The sequence below is a fragment of the Malaclemys terrapin genome, chromosome 7 (genome assembly GCF_027887155.1).
Source record: "Malaclemys terrapin pileata isolate rMalTer1 chromosome 7, rMalTer1.hap1, whole genome shotgun sequence".
In the NCBI taxonomy this organism is placed as follows: Eukaryota; Metazoa; Chordata; order Testudines; family Emydidae; genus Malaclemys; species Malaclemys terrapin.
The window spans coordinates 112,254,483-112,267,042 of NC_071511.1; positions in this window are offsets into that span (position 1 = coordinate 112,254,483).

Genomic DNA, 12,560 nt, shown 5'->3' on the forward strand with positions numbered 1-12,560 from the left:
CTGTTTGTTTATTAGCATCATCATCATCTTTCAACTGCAGATTTGCCCTATAGCTGAAGAAATGGCAGTTGGTTTGTCAAAGTTTCATTTTAGGGGGGTGTTTCTTTGAGCAGAGAAGAACTTACATCCGTTTCAAAGGGGTAGCCGTGTTAGTCTGGATCTGTAAAAGCAGCAAAGAGTCCTGTGGCACCTTAGAGACTAACAGACGTATAGGAGCATGAGCTTTCGTGGGTAAATACCCACTTCTTCGGATGCATCCGAAGAAGTGGGTATTCACCCACGAAAGCTCATGCTCCTATACGTCTGTTAGTCTCTAAGGTGCCACAGGACTCTTTGCTGCTTTTACATCAGTTTGAAACTTGTCTTCAGTGCTGTGTAGTTCTTATTCTACATGGCATTTCCGTTCTCGTATCATCTTCAGCTTGTTTACTGAATGCCGAGCCTGCTTGTTAAGTTGAGACTAGTGCAACTCCTGCGATGAAGCTGTGAATATTAACATTTGTTTGAAACAGATCTGGTTTGCTTTTTAATCAGAACTGGTTCACAGGTTGTGGAAATGGTTCTGGTTTGAACAAACCTGCTTTTCTCATGTTAGAATTTCATTTCAAAGCGACAGGCACAAGTGGGGTTTGTATGTGTTCACACCTGCTTGCAAGGTGGTGGCTTGAAAAATATCACTCTGTGCTCTAGCAGAGAAAGGTGGGTTTTGTTGGTTGGTTGTATATCCATCTGCTCCTTCCTTAAAAGTTTCTTCAAAGCCACACAATTAAAAATAATCATTGAGGCAGAAGGAGGAAGGAGGAGGGGGGCTGTGAAAGGCATATGGGGGAGAACGGGTGGCAGAAGACTGGGCTGTAGGAATCCCCAGTACCAGGGAAATCAAATGAATTTTAAATGCAGGGTTCCACCACTAAGCTGGAACATGGTGTGATATCTGGGACCAATTTTTTGCAGGAAGCAATCTGTGCCATGAAGGGATGAACTGTGCTCCAAGGAAGCACATGGGGATGACAACTATGCAGCTTTTTGAGGGGCAAATGGAAAAAAAGGTTTTTGAAAGACAAGGGCGGTCACAATTGTAGTGTTGTGGTATCAGATTACACCCCCAGCTCCTAAGAAGAGAGAAATGCATGTGTTAGGGACCGGAATGTAGGCAGTTGTGACTTGTGGTTGGAGGAATCAGGCCTAGTCTTTAGCGCAGGTATTGGAAGTTAGGAATCGGAGCAAAGGGTCAGAGATAAAGTCAGAGATCGGGAATCACAGCCAAAGGTCAGAACCAGATTACCTGGAATGTCACAAGCCAGGTATGTGACAATCAGGGTCCAGGACCCGAAATGGAGAACAGTGTGTGTGTATGTGTGTGTGTGTGTCTGAACCCCAATGAATAAGCAGCTGAATCAACTGGTTGTATAAAATGTTATTGTGTATAAAAATGTCAAGCAAGGACTTTTATGAAAGCTTGTAGTGTTCTAAACTTAATAATTATTGAGATGTCATTAGAGGAGGTTTTGGAACAAATTGATAAACTAAACAGTAATAAGTCACCAGGACCAGATGGTAGTCACCCAAGAGTTCTGAAGGAACTCAAATGTGAAATTGCAGGACTAGTAACTGTTGTCTGTAACCAATCATTTAAATCAGCTTCTGTACCAAATGACTGGAGACTAGCTAATATGATGCCAATTTTTTAAAAGGGCTCCAGAGGCGATCCCGGCAGTTACAGGCCGGTAAGCCTGACTTCAGTACCAAGTCAACATGTTTTTTTGTAAAGGGAAGTCATGCCTCACCAATCTACTAGACTTCTTTGAGGGGATCAACAAGCATGTGGACAAGGGGGATTTTCAGAAAGCTTTTGACAAGGTCCCTCACCAAAGGCTCTTAGGCAAATTAAGCTGTCATGGGATAAAAGGGAATGTCCTCTCATGGATTGGTAACTGGTTAAAAGATAGGAAACAAAGATGAGGAATAAATGGTCAGTATTCAGAATGGAGAGAGGTAAATAGTAGTGTCCCCCAGGGGTTTGTACTGGGACCAGTCCTATTCAACATATTCATAAATGATCTGGAAAAAGGGATAAACAGTGAGGTGGCAAAATTTGCAGATGATACAAAACTACTCAAGATAGTTAAATCCAGAGCAGACTGCAAAGAGTTACAAAGGGATCTCACAAAACTGGGTGACTGGGTAACAAAATGGCAGATGAAATTCAATGTTGATAAATGGAAAATAAAACACATTGGAAAACATTAATCACAACTATACATACAAAATGATGGGGTCTAAATTAGCTGTTAGCACTCAAGAAAAAGATCTTGGAGTCTTGGACAGTTTTTCGAAAACATCTGCTCAATGTGAAGTGTCAGCCAAAAAAAGCTAACAGAATGTTAGGCACCATTAGGAAAGGCATTAATAATATGACAGAAAATATCATGTTGCCTCTATATAAGTCCATGGTACGCCCACATCATCTTGAATACTGAGTGCTGATGTGGTTGCCCCATCTAAAAAAAGAATTGGAAAAGTTTCAGAAAAGGGCAACACAAATGATTAGAGGTATGGAACTGCTTCCATATGAGGCGAGATTAATAAAACTGGGACTTTTCAACTTGGAAAAGAGACAACTAAGGGGGGATATGATAGAGGTCTATAAAATCATGACTGGTGTGGAGAAAGTAAATAAGGAAGTGTTATTTACTCCTTCTCATAACACAAGAACTAGGGGTCACCAAATTAAATTAATAGACAGCAGGTTTAAAACAAACAAAAGGAAGTATTTCTTCACACAATGCACAGTCAACCTGTGGAACTCTTTGCTAGAGAATGATGTGAAGACCAAGACTATAACAGGGTTCAAAAAAGAACTAGATAAGTGCATGGAGGATAGGTCCATCAACGGCTATTCGCCAGGATGGGCAAGGATGGTGTCCTTAGCCTCTGTTTGCTAGAAGTTGGGAATGGGCCACAGGGGATGGATCACATTGTGGAAGCAGAGAAAGAAATGACAGGAAGGAAATGCAATGCATGACAGTTTGTTAGCAAGAGTCAGGCTAACTGTAACCCTAATAATGCGAGATTTGTAGAAGCAAGGATTGTGTGAGGCGAGTGAGAAAGAACTGTGTGAGAAGTTGTTGCGACCTTGTGTAAATAATGTGTAAAAAATATTGTATGTAGACTAAAGTCAAAACAAGTAAAAAAAATAAAATATCACGATGGCCAATGTATAAACAAAATGCAGCTGTTGCTTATTATTGTTTGTAATGAAAGGTATAAAGGTTTGCTGTAATTGTTTACCTGTAGAGAGACCTGTTTAACTCTCTCTCGCTACGCAATTGTTAGAGAAAATAAAGTATCTGACTTGCTGTACCCAAACAAAAAGTGAGACCTCTGTTATTCTCCAATAACTTGATGATAACCTGTCTGTTCATTCCCTTTGGGGCACCTGGCATTGTCCACTGTCGGCAGACAGGATACTGGGCTAGATGGACCTTTGGTCTGATCCAGTATGGCCATTCTTATGTTTATGTAAAGTCTTATGTTTATCTTATGGATACAGGTTATGGTTATGAATTTATGTATTTAGCAAACTTTACCTCCACCTCACACCTGGCTGGTGGCTGGTCAAGCAGGGAGGAAGCAGACTAGGCTAACTCCAAGCACCTAGTATTGTACAATCCAGGAAAAGACAAATGATGGGCCATTGAAATTAGTGGGAAAACATCAGGACATCCTGGCTACCAGTGGAAGGAATTTTCCCACTTGGAATAACCATGAGTCACCATACCAGGAGAAAGAGGGGGAAATTGGGGGGGGGAAAGCCTTTTAAAAGCAGGATTGTGTCAGAGGTTTGGCATCCACAACTGCGGGACAGTCTCAAAGAGGGGGAGGGATGGATCCCTCTTATGGCGAGGGGGTACACTGGGAAACTGTTAAAAGGCAACAGGTAGCTTGTACTAGAAAAGAGATTTTATCTAATGTGGAAGTATAAAGCCTGAAGTTGTATCTGTTTATTTTCTATGTCATGCGTATATGTTTGATTTCCTTTGCGGTCTCATTTTGAATCTGTGGTTTTTCTATTCAATACATTTGGTTTATTTTTAACCCCAAGCAGGTCTCTGGTGTGCAAATGGTGTGGACTGTGACTGCCAAAGTAAACTGATAGCTGAGGGGTGGATTTCATGCCTTAGGGGGTGACAAACCAGAGGGGAAAGTTCCAAGTGTCTGGTAGTTAAGAACTCAGGGAGGATGGATTTGGCGAGACTCTGGATGGGAAGAGCTGTTGGTGTCACACTGCAAGGAGTAACTAGGCTGATGGAAGGCAAGGTGAAATCTTATACACCTCTACCCCGATATAACACAACCCGATATAACACGAATTCGGATATAATGCGGTAAAGCAGTGCTCCGGGGGGGCGGGGCTGCGCACTCTGGCAGATCAAAGCAAGTTTGATATAACGCGGTTTCACCTATAACGCGGTAAGATTTTTTGGCTCCCAAGGACAGCGTTATATCGAGGTAGAGGTGTTGTTGTGGTCTGGCTCCTGGTGTCAGAGATCTGAGCCGGAGCAGCACAGCATTAAGATGCCTGAAGGTTAAAGGGCAGATGGTGACAGGAATGGATCAGCAAGGAAAGCTACCTCTTGGAGGTCAGGTAGTGTAGGGAAAAAGCCAGAACTGTCATAACGCCAAGCAGAGTTGGACCTTGCAAAGGAAATTAAAACCAATAGTAAAAGGTTCTTCAGCCAGATAAATAAAAAGAAAGCAAGGAAAGAAGAAGTGGGACCACTAAGCACTGAGAATAGGATGGAGAGTAAAGATAATCTAGGCAGGGCCGGTGCAAGGATGTTTCACGCCCTAGGCGAAACTTCCACCTTGCGCCCTTCCTCCTCCCCGAGCCCTGCGGCAGCTCCCCGCCCCCCCACACCCTGAGGCACCCCCCGCAGCAGCTCCCCCCACCCTGAGGTGCCCCCCCGCAGCAGCTCCCCCTGCCCTGACGCACCCTCCCCCGCAGCAGCTCTCCACCCCCCTCTGCCCTGAGGCACCTCCCCCGCGGCAGTTCCCCACTGCCCCCTGCCCTGAGGCGCCTCCCCCGTGGCAGCTCCCCCCAGCCCGGGGAGCCGTGCAGCAGCTCCTCACCCCAGCTCACCTCTGCTCCGCCCCATCCCCAAGCCCTGAGGCACCCCCCCGTGGCAGCTCCCCACCCCCCTCTACCCTGAGGCGTCCCCCCCCGCGCCTGAGGAGCCGTGCAGCAGCTCCCCAGCTCACATCTGCTCCGCCTCCTCTCCAAGCATGCCGTCACCGCTCCACTTCTCCGCCTCCCAGGCTTGCGGCGCTAATCAGCTGTTTGGTGCCGCAAGCCTGGGAGGGAGAGAAGCAGAGCGGGGTGGCATGCTCAGGGGAGGAAGCAGAGCAGAGGTGAGCAGGGGTGGGGAGTTCCCCTGCGTGCCGCCCCCCCCCCCCTTACTTGCTGCAGGCGGCCCTCCCCGCGCCCCAGCTCCATCCGCCTAAATGCCGGCAATGACCGTGACGGCTGAAGATCTGGCCGTGTGGTTGCCGCTGAATAAAATGCCGCCCCCCAAATGCTAGTGCCCTAGGCGACCACCTAGGTCGCCTAATAGGTTGCACCGGCCCTAAATCTAGGTATGATCAACACCTAAACAAATACTTTGCCTCAGTTTTTAATAAGGGTAATGAGGAGCTTGGGAGCAGTGGCAAGGTGGCTAATGGGAACAAGGGCATGGAAGTAGAAATTACCACATCCAAGGTGGAAGCCAAACTCAAAACAGCTTAATGGAACCAACTGGGGAGCTTGGATAATCTCCACCCAAGGATGTTAAAGAAACTGGAACATGGAATTGCAAGCCCAATAGCAAGGATTTTTAACTTTAAATTTGGGGTTGTACCCTATTGCTAGAGAATTGCAAATATAGTGTCATGACTCATGGGCCTCAAACTTGGCCCACAAGGTTCATGGGAGCAGCCATGCACCAACCTTCCATCTGTCAGCCTTAGGACAATAGCTTACCTGGGACCCATGAAGCTTAGCCCTCATGTGAAGCTCCACCCCAGAGGTGCAGTTGGCAGAGTCCCAGAGCAGCTGATTGTCTTGATGGCTTGATTTCCTGGCATCTGACTTGTGGTTCTGACTTCCGATTTATCTCCTACATCTGACACCCTCATATTCTGACCCAGTCCGACTCTTGTTCCTGACTTGTGGTTTCAATCTCCAGTGTGAGTCCTGCTTCTGACCGCCAGGTATCATGACCCAACTCATTCTTGACTCCTGTCCCGTGACTGAGGACCCAGCTCTGACTTTTAGGTCTCACTGTCATGACCCAGCAGTGACATATTACCTATATTTAAAGGGGCGGGGGGAGGGAGAGAAGTGATCCAGGAGACCACGGGCCCATTAGTTTGACCTCAATTGTATGCAAGGTCTTAGAACAAATTTTGAGAGAGAAATTAGTTGAGGACATAGAGATAAACAGTAATTGGGATAAACACAACATGGTTTTACAAAAGGTATATCATGCAAGACCAACCTGGTCTCTTTCTTTGAGAAGATAACTGATTTTCGAAACAAAGGAAATGCAGTAGATCTAATCTACCTGGATGTCAGTATAGTATGTGATACAATTCCACACGGGAAAGTATTAATTAAATTGGAGAAGATGGGAATTAATACAAGAATTGAAAGGTGGGTAAGGAACTGGTTAAAAGGGAGACTACAACAGATTATGCTGAAAGGTGAACTGTCAGGCAGAAGGGAGGTTACTAGTGGAGTTCTTCAATGATCAGTCTGAGGACCAATCTTATTTAACATTTTCATTAATGATTTGGCACAAAAAATGAGAGTGTGTTAATAAAATTTTTAGAGGCATTGCCAATATGGAGAAGGAGCAAAATAGCATACAAGAAGATGTGGATGACCTTGAAAATTGGAGTAATACAAATTGGCTGAAATTTAATATTGCAAAGTGCAAGGTAATGCACTTAGGGACGAACAACAATAATTTTTTGTTATGTGATGGGGACGTATCAGTAGGAAATGACAGGTGGAGAAAGCCTAGGTTTATTGGTCAATCATAGGACAACTGAGCCACCAATGTGATGCAGCTGTGAAAAAGCCCAATGCAATCCAGTAGAGATAGGGAAGTGTTGTTACTGTTACACAAGGCACTGGTGAGATCGGATCTGGAATACAGTGTGCAATTCTGGTCTTCCATGTTTAAGAAAGATGAATTCAAACTGGAACAGGTGCAGAGAAAGACTGCTATGATAAGAGGAATGGATAACCTACCTTGCTAGATGAGATTTAAGGAGGTTGGCTTGTTTAGGCTAACAAAACAAAGGATCAGGGGAGATATGATTGCTCTCTCTAACTACATCAGAGAGATAAACACCAGGGAGGGAGATATTTAAGTTAATGGCCAATGCTGGCACAAGAACAAATGAACATAAACTGGGCATCAATAAGTTCAGGCTTGAAATTAGATGAAGGTTTCTAACCACCAGAGTAGTGAAGTTCTGGAACTGCCTTCTAAGGGGAGTAGTGGGGGTAAAAAACCTAAATGTCTTCAAGACTGAGCTTGATAAGTTTATAGAGGGGATGCTGAGATGGCCTACAATGGCACATGGTCTATCCGCAACTGCTATTAGCAGATCTCTTCAAGTGCCAGAGATGGGACACTAGATAGGGAGGGCTCTGAGTTATTGCAGTGAATTCTTTCCCAGGTGTCTGGCTGGTGGGTTTTGCCCACATGCTCAGGGTCTAACTGATCACCATGTTTGGGATTGGGAAGCAATTTCCCCCAGTCAGGTTGGTACTGACCCTTCGGGGGGGTTCACCTTCCTCTGCAGCCTGGGGCACAAGTCATTTGCTGGTTTTAACTAGAGTAAATGCTGTATTCTCTGTAATTTGAAGTCCTTAAATCATTATTTGAAGACTTCAGTCACTCAGCCAGAGGGTATGGGCCTACTACAGGAATGGGTGGGTGAGGTTCCATGTCCTGCAATTTGCAGGAGGTCAGACTAGATGATCATGATGATCCCTTCTCACTTTAAAGTCTATGATGACCCTTTACTGGTCTGGGTAACCCCCAAAACATCACAAGGGAGCAAGGCTGGAAGGAGCATAAAGTAACACAGCTGGAAACAAATGCTCTGCTGCTGGTCTTAAGAGCAGGTCTGCTGATACCTTCAGCCAATCGGGTAGTTTGGCCAATCAGGTGGTTCACAGTGGATCCAGCTGTGCTGTCAGACTGCCTGGGGGTTAAGTTAGCAGGCAAACAGGCTTGCTGCAGGTCCTTACTCCTGTCAACATGCACCTATTCTATAGCTACAGCAGCAGCTGAATCTGTAAGGAGACTAGTCCAAGGTGTACAGGATGTGGAGAGCATGGCAGGTAGCAGTAGTGGTTGAGCTATGAAGGGGCCAGAGAGGTGTGGTGAGGGGAAGAGTGTTCATATGCTGTGTGAATTGGGAGTTGCTATGCACACAACAAACTGTATTGGAGAATCTGTGTCGTGGATACATAGGGCATGTCTATACTTACGGCTAAATCGGCACTGCTGCGATTGATACAGCGGTGTTGATTTAGCAGGTCTGGTGAAGACCTGCTAAGTCGATGGCAGAGTGCTTTCCCGTCGACTTCTGTACGCCAACTCCCTGAGAAGCATAAGGAAAGTTGGCGGAAGAGCATCTCCCGTTGACACAGCGCAGTTTAGACACTGCTGTAAATCACCCAAGTTACGTGAACTTCAGTTACATAACTTATATAAGTGAAGTAGCATAAATTAGGTTGACTTTCAGCTTTAGTGTAGACCACTTCATAGATAAATGCTTGCATGTCTTAGGCCAGGTCTACACTAACCCCCTAATTCGAACTAAGGTACGCAACTTCAGCTACGTGAATAACGTAGCTGAAGTTCGAAGTACCTTAGTTCGAACTTACCTCGGTCCACACGCGGCAGGCAGGCTCCCCCGTCGACTCCGTGGTACTCCTCTCGTCTAGCTGGAGTACCGCAGTCGACGGCGAGCACTTCCGGGTTCGACTTATCTTGTCCAGACAAGACGCGATAAGTCGAACCCAGAAGTTCGATCGCTCACCGCCGAACTACCGGGTAAGTATAGACCTACCCTTAGAGAACTAAAATGTTTCTGTCACCCAGTAAGTGCTTCAGAAAGAAAAGTCAGAGAGTATTAAGAATTACTTGACAGGAAAGAAATGGTAAATAGCTAAAAGCGGATGATTTTCTGAACTATGAGACAGACAATAATGACATAGAAAGTTCCTGAACATTTTATTTTAGGATGCAGTGTGCTTCTAAATGTATGGAAAATGCACTTAATAAAGGTTAGGTGGAAACTTATTCTGACAAGGAATGCTTTGCAAAAATCATCTAGCTTGATAGCATTTTCAGTTTTGGCACAATACTTTTGTGTCTTTTTGGTAGTAGCAAAATAATACAGATGATTCATATATACTGAGATAAAAATACTTCTTAGATGGGAGAAGTTACTTTTAGTTGTCCGTTATGGAGATATTAATAGAGATGGATCCAAACCACATCTAATATCTAAACTTACCTAAAGTCTGTGAGGGTTAAAACCTGGATCTAATTTTTGTGGTTATGCTTGGGCCTAAAAACTCACCTAAGAAATCCACCTCCTTTATTGTCCTTAGATTTAAAAGCCTTCCAAATTCCCAGGGCTTTTGATCTTATGTTCTTTTTCAGGGCTCACAAACCTTGCCAAAAATCAAACGATGAAACAGTTGATTCTTAGCCATTAAGGGGAAATTAGAACAATGTATTGCTCAATTTTATCACTCTCTCTTTGTTTACTTTCAATGATTCAGAAGGCGTACTTAAAAGTGATGCATAGGTTTAATCAATCTGCTTCCTACTTTCCCTTTTGTTGCATCTGCTGCCCTTGGAAACAAGCACATAAAAGTGCTTCTTCACATTTTCCGCATCAACCTGTCAAAAGGCAGTATCTGTCCATCTGGCCTGATACACAATCCAAAACAAAACAGGGCCAGCTGTTGGGCCTCTTCTAATGAGCAACCCCTCCAGGACGTGTACATCTTCACATCGTCTTATCTTGGACCTTGCATGGAACAGTTTGCAAATTAACTTTGGTATGTTTGTTTTTAATTGTCCCACTAGCTAGGTTCCCAGACTGTGGGACCCATTGAACTATTCACAAGCAGTTTATGGAACCGAAGAATTTACTTGTCAATAATTTTGAATTTCAAATATTAATGTGATTTGTTTCTTCCTTTATATAGAGCCAGCAATTAGCTTGTTGTGATTATTCAGTATTCACAGATGGAACATATGCTGTTCCTTTCGAAATTCAACTTAGCATAACAGTCCAAGTATTAAGCACATACAATACAGTATCATTCGAGTTTTCCAAATGTGTTTAATCTGAAAATCCTAGTTATTCGAATCCACGGTGTGTCCCCCATGTAGCCCTATGTTAGTTAATAGCATTTCTGTGTATCTGAATGTCAGGTTATCTGAAACTTTCAGATGTCCCTCAGGCGATATGAACAAAGAGAAGTGTACTGTATACTCTTTATCTACCTTGACTTAAATTATATTGTAAACTATTCAGGATTCAGGACATGGACTGTCTTCCACTAGATTTATGTACAGTACCTAGCCCAATAGGACCCTGATCCTGGTTGGGGTATCTAGGTGCTACTATAATACAAACAATACATAATAAGTATTGGAAGGAGTAATGGGCCAGATTCTACTCTCACTTAGATTGGTATCAATCTCAAGGAGCTCCACTGACTTTTCTGGATTATTCTGGATTTACATCAGTCTAAAGATTTAATCTGCAGCCCACTGAAATCAATAGGGGTCTTTCAGTGGATGAGACCAGCCCTAATTGAAAGCAGAAGTTGGCTCATGTCTGTAGTAATAAACCAAGACAAGATTTCAATGGGTAAAAGATGTAAGAGAGGATTTGTAGCAGTTAGTCACCTTTGCATATGGGCAATTGATTATTACTTTAGAGTGCAGATGTTTTTAAAAAGTAGATGAGATTCAGCAGGAATCATGAGAAGGCATTTATGCCTTTAGACCAGCCTTAGGAAAACTTAACAGCTGTCAAGGAAAATATGTTTTCATTGATGTATTTATTGATTACCAAGAGCTTGATCCAGAGCACATTGAAGACAATGGAAATCTTTCCATTGACTTCATTGGCTTTTGAATCATGCTTTGAGAGGGTGGCCAATTCTGAAATTTGCTTTCTCAGTATGATTAGGTTAATATCATGCCTGTATGTGGCCGTTGAACACATTGTCCAAAACTTTCAAGCCTTTTTGGATCAAAGAACTATAGAATTCTTGGATTAATATTCTCAACAATTTTATATTACAATATGTCTGGTACAGGAACATTATTTCTGGGATATGTATGTTACCACATTGCTGTCATTTGCACAATGGAGGAAAGAAATAGTTTTCATTGGGTTTAGTTTATATTGGATCCTTTCGTGTTTTCAATATCCTGCTCAACTCTAGGTGCTAAAGAGGAAGCTTTAGGACCCACCCCCATCCAGTGGCGGATTAATAATTTTGCTGCCCCTAGGCTGGGAAATAATTGCCGCCCTGGTCCCGCCCCGACTCCGCCCTTTCCCGCCCCCATTCTAACCCCCTCCCCAAAGTCCCCGCCCCAACTCCACCCCCTCCCTTCCCCTATTGGATCCCTTCCCCAAATTCCCACCCCCGGCCCCGCCCCTTCCCCCAGCACGCGGCGTTCTCCCTCCTCCCCACTCCCTCCCTGCCCTGCGAAACAGCTGTTTTGTGGCTCAAGCTCTGGGAGTGGAGAGAAACAGGGCGCGGCGGTGCGCTTGCAAAGGAGGCAGAGGTGAGCTGGAGCAGGGGGACGGGGCGCGGAGGGGAGCTTCCACCCCTGCAAATTTGCCGCCCTAGGCTTAGGCCTTGTCGGCCTAGGCAATAATACAGCACTGCCCCCATCCTGCATCATTTTCACAGCCAGGGAAGGGCCACTCACAGTGGGACCAGTGCGAGGTTTGCTGCACCACAAGGGGTGAGGTAGGATCTGAGGGGCTGTATGTAGGTTGTTCATCCCTGATAGGATGCAGGGCCTTTGTACCACGGAGGCTTCCTGTGTGACAGTATCCGAATGGCAAGTGAGGAAACAGCCAGGGCAGGATTATGGAAGCCTGGAACAGGCTAGAGATGCTGCTGCTGCAATAATCCCGCACCCCCTGGCAAGAGTGTGTAATGTGCAGAAGGCTGCTACAGCAACTCTGCAGCTGGTGCTTGGGATGGTGTGATTCTTCCTATCCTCCCACAGGTCTGCCTAGAGCCCTACTCACAATGGGCACCGGCATGAGGTTTTGGCCCTCGCTCCACAATTACTGTAACCTGTTTGGAAAAGAGTGTATTATGTGTGATAGAAGAAGTGTATTGTTCATTGTGAGACTGTTCATTGTGCCCTCCATCACCATAGTATATGAGCACCTTATGGTCTTTAATGTATTTATCGTCCCCCCATGAGGTAAAGAAGTATTTG